Source organism: Dendrobates tinctorius, unplaced genomic scaffold (genome assembly GCF_039654945.1).
Source record: "Dendrobates tinctorius isolate UK_male_01 unplaced genomic scaffold, ASM3965494v1 ptg000126l, whole genome shotgun sequence".
Lineage (NCBI taxonomy): Eukaryota > Metazoa > Chordata > Amphibia > Anura > Dendrobatidae > Dendrobates > Dendrobates tinctorius.
Genome location: NW_027361794.1, coordinates 29,600,304 through 29,611,316, shown reverse-complemented (window position 1 = coordinate 29,611,316; position 11,013 = coordinate 29,600,304).

Here is an 11,013-nt window from a genome sequence, read left to right as displayed (position 1 = left end):
GACATTGTCCTAATAATGGACTCAAATGGGAAGTACCTAAATACACGATGGCTATTCCCAGGAAAATGGGTCAGAAAAGTTCACTGTGCAACTATTGAACAGGTGACAGAGGTCATCAGTAATCCACGGTTTACCAACCCAAACCATATTATCATACAAACAATCTGCCAGACCAGCACCAGCAGATCGCAGGACAACTTATCCAATTAGCAAAGACGGCAAAACTAAAATTCCCAGACAGCAAAATCATTCTGTCATCTCTGCTCCCAACAAAGGATATATCCAGGCAAACCACCCAAAGTATCAATATGGAACTGACAGAAAGGGTCAAGACTGTCCCAAACGTGACCCTGGCACAACACCTTTCCATAAACCACCATCACCTGTATGATAATAAACACCTCAACAAACAAGGGGTCAGCCTCCTGGCCAAAGAGCTGAAAGACATTGTACTAAACAGAGGACCGAGGCCTGGACTCAACAGTGACCATAATCACACTGAAAGACCCCCAACAATAAAAAGGCAGAAAACCCCAGTCCTATTTCCAGAAGCTGGAAACAAAGCTCTTCACCCAAAATCAGACCATCAGAGGAGGAGACCTCCACGGAGGGGTCCACCGACCCCACACAGATACATGCAGAGCAGAGATATGGATGAGATAAAGACCCTGCTCAGCGCACTATGCAGGAAACTAATGTGACTGGATGCAACCAAGCACATCTACAGAACAGTCAGAAATCCAGTTTGATCTACACAGCCATACTCATTACAAGGTATATACACCCAAGATATATAGAAACATGACTTCACTTACAATCAGCAGCTGGAATATTCAGGGTCACAACACCTCGACCTTTGGATGTAAAACAAATGACCCTGACTTTATACAAAGACTGTGAAATTAAGACATTCAGATCCTCCTGGAAACATGGACCAGAGCCGAAAACGAATCTCTGGTGCCCATCGGATACAGGGAAATCTCCTGTCCTGAAAATTAAAAACATCAAACAGGGCCAGAGCTCAGCAGGAATACTGATCTGGTATAAAGAGGAGCTCCACCAGTACATCAAACTGGTGAAGAGAGGAGGCAGCCACATATGGATCAGGATCAGCAGCTCCATCCTCACCTCCTAGTCTGATGTCCACCTCTGCGCCACCTATATACCACCACCAGAGTCACCCTACTTCAATCCAGACTGCTTCGAGATCCAACAAAGAGAAGCCGCCCACTACCAGGGCCTGGGCAAAGTTCTCATCTTTGGAGACCTCAATGCAAGAACAGGGAGAGAAAACGACTTCCTGACCACGGATGGGAACATCTACATATTTGGAGCAGAGAATGATGACCAAGACTCAGTAGTCACAGAGAGAAACATCTATGACAGTACAGTCAACAAAAGTGGTAAAAAGCTCCTGAACGTATGTAGAAGTTTAGGACTTCATATTCTTAATGGACGAACCAAAGGGGACTCCTTAGGGAGGTGTACACTAAACTCCCATGTAGGGAGAAGTGTAGTAGAGAACCTGGCAAATATCAGTGCCTTCATAGTCTCCCCACAAACGCACCTGTCAGACCACAGCCAGCTTCTTCTGTACCTGAAATCTACAGAGAAACCATCCACTCAAAAGCCACAGCAGAGTGGCCTCTTCACCCGGCCTCCATCCTAAAAAATGGCACAAAATGTCAGCATTAAAGTATAAAGAGGCTCCCAGCAGACCTGAAATACAGCGGATGCTCCACCACTTCTACAACTACGAGTACCAGCCTAACCCAAAGGGAGTGAGTCAAGCTGCCAAAGACCTCAACAATATATTCTATGCAATGGCCAGACTGTCCGACATTAAAAAAGTCAACTACAAGAGACCAAAATAAAAACAGATCAATGGATGGTTTACAGAGAATGTAAAGCTGTACGGAAGACCCTGAGAACAGCCTCAAACAAGAAACACAGAGACCCCAACCACCCGGGTCTGACGGAAGCCTATGAAACCATACAAAGGTAGTACAAAACCATCCTCAGGAGGAAGAAGCAGAGTTACATCTCTACCAAGCTCAACCAACTCCAAGATGCCCTCCAAGACAACTCCTTCTGGGAACTATGGAACCACATGGGCACAAAAGACAAGAAAAAGCAACATCCATATCCAAAATGGCAACATCTGGCTCCAGTACTTCAGAGACCTCTATAAAGACATCCCAAAGGAAGAACTAAGCCAAGAACAGGAAAGCATAATGGCAAAACTAAAAGCAATGGTGGAAAAAGAAAAAAATTTCCAAAACCCCGTGGATACACCTATTACATTACAGGGAGTAGCAGAGAGAATCTCTTCCATAAGATGTAGAAAAGCCGGTGGCCTGGATGGAATCCTACCAGAAATGCTGAAGTACAGCCCACCAGAAATACAGGTCGCAATGGTTAAACTCTTCAATATTGTGCTAAGTGCCGGCTACTTCCCTCGTACCTGGAATCAAGGCCTCATCACACCCATCCACAAGAATGGGGACAGGTATGACCCTGCCAACTACAGAGGAATATGAGTCAGCAGCAACCTGGGAAAACTGTTCAACAGCATCCTGAACAAGAGGATCCTCAGTTTCCTCACCGAGCACAACGTCCTCATCAAGAGCCAAGCAGGATTCATGCCAAACCACCGCACTAACGACCACATCTATACCCTGCACAGCCTCATTCAGAGACACTTCCACAATACAAAGAACGGGAAGATATACGCCTGTTTTGTAGACTTTAAAAAGGCCTTTGATTCGGTGTGGCACCCAGGCTTATTCCTGAAACTGCTGGAGAGTGGAATAGGAGGAAAGACCTACGATGTTATCAAAAGCTCCTACACCAAGAACCTCTGCAGTGTGAGTGTGAACGGTAGAAGAACGGCCTATTTCCAGCAGAGCCGTGGAGTCAGACAAGGCTGTAGCCTAAGCCCAACGCTCTCCAACATTTACATCAACGAGCTGGCTACCGCTCTGGAATCTTCCACAGCACCAGATCTAACCCTCCACGACGTGCAGGTGAAATTCCTGCTGTATGCAGATGACCTGCTGCTTCTGTCACCAACCGAGAAAGGTCTCCAAGAAAACCTGAAAATCTTAGAGAAATTCAGCTCCACCTGAGCACTACTGGTCAACGCAAAGAAAACCAACATCATGGTGTTCCAGAAGAGAAAATCAGACCAGCACCCTTTATTTTTCCTCAACAACTGCGCCCTTACAGGAATGGACAAATATACCTACCTGGGCCTAGAGATTCACCGGTCAAGGAGCTTCAAACAAGCCATAGAGACCCTGAAAGATAAGGCCTGCAAAACCTTCTATGCCATCCGAAGGAAACTCTACCGTCTGAAGCCACCAGTGAGGCTCTGGTTAAAAATCTTCGACTCTATCATCGCCTCAATCCTCCTGTATGGCAGCGAAGTCTGGGGCCCTCACACCTACCCAGACTGGTCAAGGTGGGATTCCAGCCCAACAGAAATATTCCACCTGGTATTCTGCAATTACCTTCTCCAAGTCCATCGGAGCACCTCCAACAGTACTTGCCGGGCCGAGCTGGGCAGATTCCCTCTACACCTAACGGTTCTAAAGAAGGCACTGTCATTCCGGGCTCACCTACAAAGGAGCAATCCAAGCTCCCATCACCATAAAGCCCTGACACATGTAGGTGAAACAGAAAAACCAGGACCCTCGGAACAGCTCACCCAAACCCAACCTGACCAGAACACCAATCACAGCAACCTAACAAAAGCCGGAATCAGGAAGATGGTAGACGAAGGCCAGGAGAGGTACGTAAGTGACTGGAAGAACGACATCATCAGCTCACAGAAACTGACCATGCACCAGAGTCTACAGAGAGACTACAGACTGGCCCCATATCTGGAGAAACTCCCGGACCCCAGAGACTGCAAGATCCTGAGCCGGTATAGACTCAGTGCCAACAGGCCAACAGTCTGGCCATCGAATCCAGCCGACACAGGCAGAGCTACAAGCCCAGGGAGGAAAGACTGTGCCAACACTGTGACCTGGAGGCCCTGGAGGATGAGACCCACTTCCTGCTACACTGCTCCAAGTACTCAGCAGTGAGGGACACTCACTTCAGGAGACTCTCACATCTCTTCCCGGATTTCATCACCATGAAGGAGGAAGAGAAAACATATATCCTGTTGGGGGAGAAGAGAGAGAAGTGGAGATAGCAGCGCAATATGTGAGCGAATGTCATAGACTGCGAGAAAGAGAACTATGATATGCCATGGACTTCTATAGCCCCTACCCTGGATCTGCCCCATGCCCCCCATTCACCTTCCCTATGCCATGGACTTCTATATCCCCATCCTGGATCTGCCCCCATCCACCTTTCCTACAACCCCTACCCAACATCCCTACAGTCCCTACCCCTATTCCCTTTTGTACACTTGCTTTGGCAAAACTAATGTGTATTTAGTCCTGCCAATAAAGCTTCCTTGAATCTTGAATCGTGTACACAGGGGTCTGCGACCAAAGCTGGGGGTATACGGGTGTATACAGCATACACAGAGGCGCCTGTGACCGAAGTTGGGGGTATACAGGTGTATACAGCGTACACTGAGGGGTCTGCGGCTGAAGCTGGGGGTATACGGGTGTATACAGAGCACACCTTGTACACACACGGCTCCGCTCCGCACACCTCGTACACACACGGCTCCGCTCCGTACACCTCGTACACACACGGCTCCGCTCCGTACACCTCGTACACACACGGCTCTGCTCCGCACACCTCGTACACACACGGCTCTGCTCCGCACACCTCGTACACACACGGCTCCGCTCCGTACACCTCGTACACACGCGGCTCCGCTCCGTACACCTCGTACATACGCGACTCCGCTCCGTACACCTCGTACAAACGCGGCTCCGCCCCGTACACCTCGTACACACGCGGCTCTGCTCCGTACACCTCGTACACACGCGGCTCCGCTCCGCACACCTCGTACACACACAGCTCCGCACACCTCGTACACACACGGCTCCGCTCCGTACACCTCGTACACACACGGCTCCGCTCCGTACACCTCGTACACACACGACTCCGCTCTGTACACCTCGTACACACACGGCTCCGCTCCGTACACCTCGTACACACACGGCTCCGCTCCTTACACCCCGTACACACGCGGCTCCGCTCCGTACACCTCGTACACACGCGGCTCCGCTCCGTACACCTCGTACACACGCGGCTCCGCTCCGTACACCTCGTACACACACGGCTCCGCTCCGTACATCTCGTACACACGCGGCTCTGCTACATCCACCCTGTAAACCCCTCCTGACCCCACACAGAAACTTCCCCTCATCTAGCACCATGACAACCAGCACAGCAGAGTCCTGCACACACTGAGGCCCCTGATCATGTGACCCCTGATTCCTCCCCTCTTGTGACCTCATCACAGGTCCTGTGCACAGAGCAGTCATATATGTGGAGTGTGGCTCAGCAGGTTAGTGATGGGCAGTCCGGCTCTTCTTACTCCTGTCCGCTCTGTACATCTCGTACACACACGGCTCTTCTCCGTACACCTCGTACACACAGGGCTCCGCTCCGTACACCTCGTACACACACGGCTCCGCTCCGTACACCTCGTACACACAGGGCTCCGCTCCGTACACCTCGTACACACACGGCTCCGCTCCGTACACCTCGTACACACACGGCTCCGCTCCGTACACCTCGTACACACGCGGCTCCGCTCCGTACACCTCGTACACACAGGGCTCCGCTCCGTACACCTCGTACACACACGGCTCCGCTCCGTACACCTCGTACACACGGCTCCGCTCCGTACACCTCGTACACACACGGCTCCGCTCCGTACACCTCGTACACACAGGGCTCCGCTCCGTACACCTCGTACACACGGCTCCGCTCCGTACACCTCGTACACACACGGCTCCGCTCCGTACACCTCGTACACACACAGTTCCGCTCCGTACATCTCGTACACACACGGCTCCGCTCCGTACACCTCGTACACACACGGCTCCGCTCCGTACACCTCGTACACACACGGCTCCGCTCCGTACACCTCGTACACACACGGCTCTGCTACATCCACCCTGTAAACCCCTCCTGACCCCACACATACTTCCCTCATCCAGCACCATGACAACCAGCACAGCAGAGTCCTGCCCACAGTGAGGCCCCTGATCGTGTGACCCCTGACTCCTCCCCTCCTGTGACCTCATCACAGGTCCTGTGCGCACAGAGCAGCTGTAGAAATCTCCGGCCTCGGGGGTCTCACCAGACTTCGCTCTTTTCTTGCAGGGGCCGCAGTGGATTTCATCCTGGATCCATAGAGCTGAATAGAGGAGCGATGTTCCTTCACTCTGATGGGAATTGATGGTGACGTTTGTCCAACGTCCACGTTACCGAGTAAATCCCCCCCAGGACTGCAGCCGGTAAAGACCCCGATATCCACAGGTGTCCCCTCTAATTGGGGAAAGGGATAGAAAAGCCTCTTATCCCGAGGGGAAACCCTGTACATGGAGACATCGGCCTCAGATCTCTCCTGTCCTGTTCTTCCAGAGAAGCCTCAAACTTCTGTGTGTGACTCAGAGCTGAGATCTAACGTGATAGAAGATTCCAGTGCGGGGAAGACGGGAAACCTTCATATAGACGGCCGGTGGGGATGGAGGCAGTGACCGACTCTGGCCACATCTGTCTCTAGAGCCGCAGTAGAAGATGAAGATGTCGTCCTCATCATGAAGGAGTTATTTCTCATGTCGCGTGTAATGAATATCTCCTGCAGTATCGCTAATGCCGATTCCAGTGTCGGTAATGAGAGGAGAATTAGCGTTATGGAAGATGAGTCTATGAGGAACGTGTTCAGCTGCCGACTCCGAGGAGGAAACTGCTTGTTGTCTGTGGCCTAAATATATAGGTTTTATTAGTAGATGTCAGGGGAGAAAACTAAACCCTGTAAGATAATAAATCTCCTCATATGTTTCCCTTATTATCTCCAGTAATTGTATTATTACACAGGATTCTTATGATGTTACATCCGATCATCTTCTTCTCATTCAGGTCTCTACAATATCGGATCCTCTCAGTGAAGATCTTCTACAGAAGAGAATTTTCCCATCAAGGATGGATATGGACAGAGACAAGATGGCGGAGAGGATGTTACACCTCACCCTAGAGATCCTCTTCCGTCTCACTGGAGAGGTGAGAGATTCTGATGACGTCACATTACATCATTCTTATCTATGGGAATAACAGATGGACAGAACTGGAGAGGTGAGGACTCTGGGAATGTCTGGAGTGAGATTTATTACTGTGTCTCTCCATAACCAGGATTACACAGTGGTGAAGAAGACCTCTAGTGATCGCTGTCAGGACCCTGTGTCTGAGGGATGGGGAAGACCCCTGAGCCCAATCACGGGGCCTCCACCTCACCCCCTGACCCATGAGGACATCAATGACCAGAAGATCCTAGAACTCACCTACAAGATGATTGAGCTGCTGACTGGAGAGGTGACACTGCTGGGAATGCTGGGACATTATACAGTAACACTATGAAGGGATCGGGGGGATGACGGTATCATTGTATGTGTCAGGTTCCTATAAGGTGTCAGGATGTCGCTGTCTATTTCTCCATGGAGGAGTGGGAGTATTTAGAAGGACACAGAGACCTGTACAAGAACGTCATAATGGAGGTTCCCCAGCCCCTCACATCTCCAGGTAATAGACAGGACTAAATACACACGGCCTATAATTATCTGTATGTAGAGAATGAATTCAGTCCCTGTATGTATTTCCTCCAGATCTATCCAGTAAGAGGACAACACCAGAGAGATGTCCCCGTCCTCTTCTTCCACAGGACTGTAACCTAGAAGATCCCAGTGCTCCTCAGGATCATCAGGTAGATGAGAGAAGGTGTCAGGAGATCTCCCCTATGATGTGTAGACGGCTGTGAAGGTCTTGTGCTCAGTCTTGTTTTATCCCCCAGTATTATATGTTTTATACTTGTGTAATGAGAACGGTGGAGATGGCAGGATTAGAGCTGATCATAGATGGGACTTCTCCATCTGTCTGTGACTTTTACAATATTTGTTTCAGGGTGAAGATCTGACCCATATTAATACTACAGAGACATATGTGAGGGGTGATGAGTGGTGTAAAGAGGAGATTCCCACATATGACTACCCAGGTGAGTAGTAACCACTGAAGGCAGAGAAGTCACAGATTCCTCTCAGTCACCGGCTGTGGCTGCTTTATCGGTGGTGTAGATGAAAGCCCTTTTCTATAGAACTTACAACCAATTACATTGTTTTTGAGCCTAAGGAATTCAGATTACTGCACAATCTCTCCTGAAATGGGGAGCAATATTATTTTCTCATCTTCTGCTCAGGATCCATAGTAGCTCCAATGATCCACCATAAATGAGGGCAACTCTGGTTTACTGTTGTGTGATCTGTATTTGTAGTTTTCCGTTAATGAGATTCTCGTGCTCTGGGGCGGGGCTGTGGGCGGGGCTTTATGTGGTCTGATTACATATTCATCTGTATTGGCTTATGACAGGTCGCTGACCCCTCACTGACCTGCCCCCATTATTACATAATGCATATAATAGCATTGATATTATTGGTGATAATGCCTATAATATTGGGGCTATTGTGAGGCTTAGAAAAAAAACTACATCCAGCAGCGCCTGCGCAGTAGCCTCTATATCAACTATACCAAATTTTTTTTCTTAGGAAGTTATAAGGGTTAAAAGTTGACCAGCGATTTCTCATTATTACAACAAAATGTACAAAACCATTTTTTTAGGGACCACCTCACATTTGAAGTGACTTTGGGGGGTCAATATGACAGAAAATACACAAAAGTGACAGCATTCTAAAGACTGCACCCCTCAAGGTGCTCAAAACCACATTCAAGAAGTTTATTAACCCTTCAGGTGTTTCACAGGAATGAATGGAATGTGGAAGGAAAAAATAAACATTTACTTTTCTTTCACAAAAATTTTCCTTTAGACCTAATTTTTTTTACTTTCGCAAGAGTAACAGGAGAAAATGGACTATACATTTTGTTTTGCAATTTCTCCTGAGCATGCCGATACCCCATATGTGGGGGAAATCTACTGTTTGGGTGCACGGCAGGACTCGGAAGGGAAGGCGCGGCATTTGACTTTTTGAATGTAAAATATGCTGGAATAATTAGCAGTTGCCATGTCGCATTTGGAGAGCCCCTGATGTGCCTAAACAGTGGAAACCCCCAACAAGTGACCCCATTTTGAAACTAGACCCTTTAGGGAACTTATCCAGATGTGTATGGAGCACCTTGAACCCACAGGTGCTTCACAGAAGTTTATAGCATAGAGCCGTGGAAATAAAAAAAATAAAATTTTTCCTAAATCTTTTTAGCTCAATATATATTTTAGTTTGTCCTGAGTATGGTGACACCCCATATGTGGGGGTAAACCACTGTTTGGGTGCATGGCAGAGCTTAGAAGGGAAGGCACGCCATATTGGAGAGCAGATTTTGCTGGAATTGTTTGTGGGTGACATGTCACATTGTCAGAGCCCCTGAGGTGCCAGAACAGCATAAGCCCCCAAAAGTGACTGCATTTTACCAAATACTTCCCTGAATGAATACTTCTAGTGGTGCAGTGAGCATACTGACACCACAGCTGTTCCATAGACAATTATACCATTGGCCAGTGAAGAAAAAATATTTATATTTTTACCACTAAAATGTTGTTCTAACCCCAGATTTTACATTGGAAAATAGGTAGATGGTCATCATAGGTAAATCTATGGGTGTACATAGATGAATTTGCAAGAGGTGTCATTTCCAATTCCCAGAGGGGTGTCATTTTCAAAATGGGGTCACTTCAGGGAGGATTCTGCTGTTGAGGCACTTTGGAGAGCCGCTAAGTGCCAGAACAACAGAATCCCCCCTGAAGTGACCCCATTTTGGAAGTGACACCCCTCTGGGAATTCATCTATGGATATAATGACCAGTTTCACTACATGGATGATTTCCAGAAACTTGTAGTTTCAGAGCAAAAATTGCAAAAATGTCATTGTAGTGCCCAATATATTGTGCCCAGCTTGTGTCTCTGGAGACCTCCCCCACCTACCCCCGGAAATTGTTAAGTCAGCTCTACTCAAATGTGTCTGTCACTAAATAAACCAAATGCTTGAATGTCAAAACAGTTCAAAAACGTGGTTCTGTGTGGAAGATTGTAAAGCCGTCATGGAGGCATAAGGCTGGCAATGATGGGCATTGTGGGTAATAATAGCGGGTATCATGCCTCATTCCTCTCTAGGAACATACACGACATCTTCTCTGGGGGTTCTTTCTTGTTTCAGTTACTGGGATGAGTGCAATAAAATGTCGTTCAGTGAGTCTTCTGACATCTTCACATTATAAAGGATTGGTGGGGACAAAATTATCAAAAACAAGATTTTCAGTGACCTTTTCCTGACAGGATGTTGAGAAGGCTGAACTTTTAAATTCCTATTTTGCATCTGTTTTCTCTCAGAAAGGAAATGTAACACCAACTGTTATTCACTGTCCTATTAAGGGAATAGAAGAATCCAGGATATCTATAAACAGAAAGATAGTGAGGAAACACTTAGCTAACCTAAATGAATTCAAGTCTCCAGGTCCAGATGAATTACACCCCAGAGTACTGAAGGAGATAGCAGAAGAAATTTCTGAACCACTCTCCATAATCTTTGAAAATTCTTGGAGAACAGGAGAAGTGCCAGAAGACTGGAGAAGAGCAAATGTTGTTCCTATCTTCAAAAAGGGGAAGAAGGTGGACCCAGGCAACTATAGGCCGGTGAGTCTGACTTCTATACCAGGAAAGATCTTTGAACAAATTATTAAACAACATGTAAGTCAATACCTGGATAAGAATGAAGTGATCAAACAGAGTCAGCATGGGTTTGTAACTAATAAGTCATGTCAGACTAACTTAATTTCCTTCTATGACGGTATCACTGATTGGGTGGATCAAGGAAA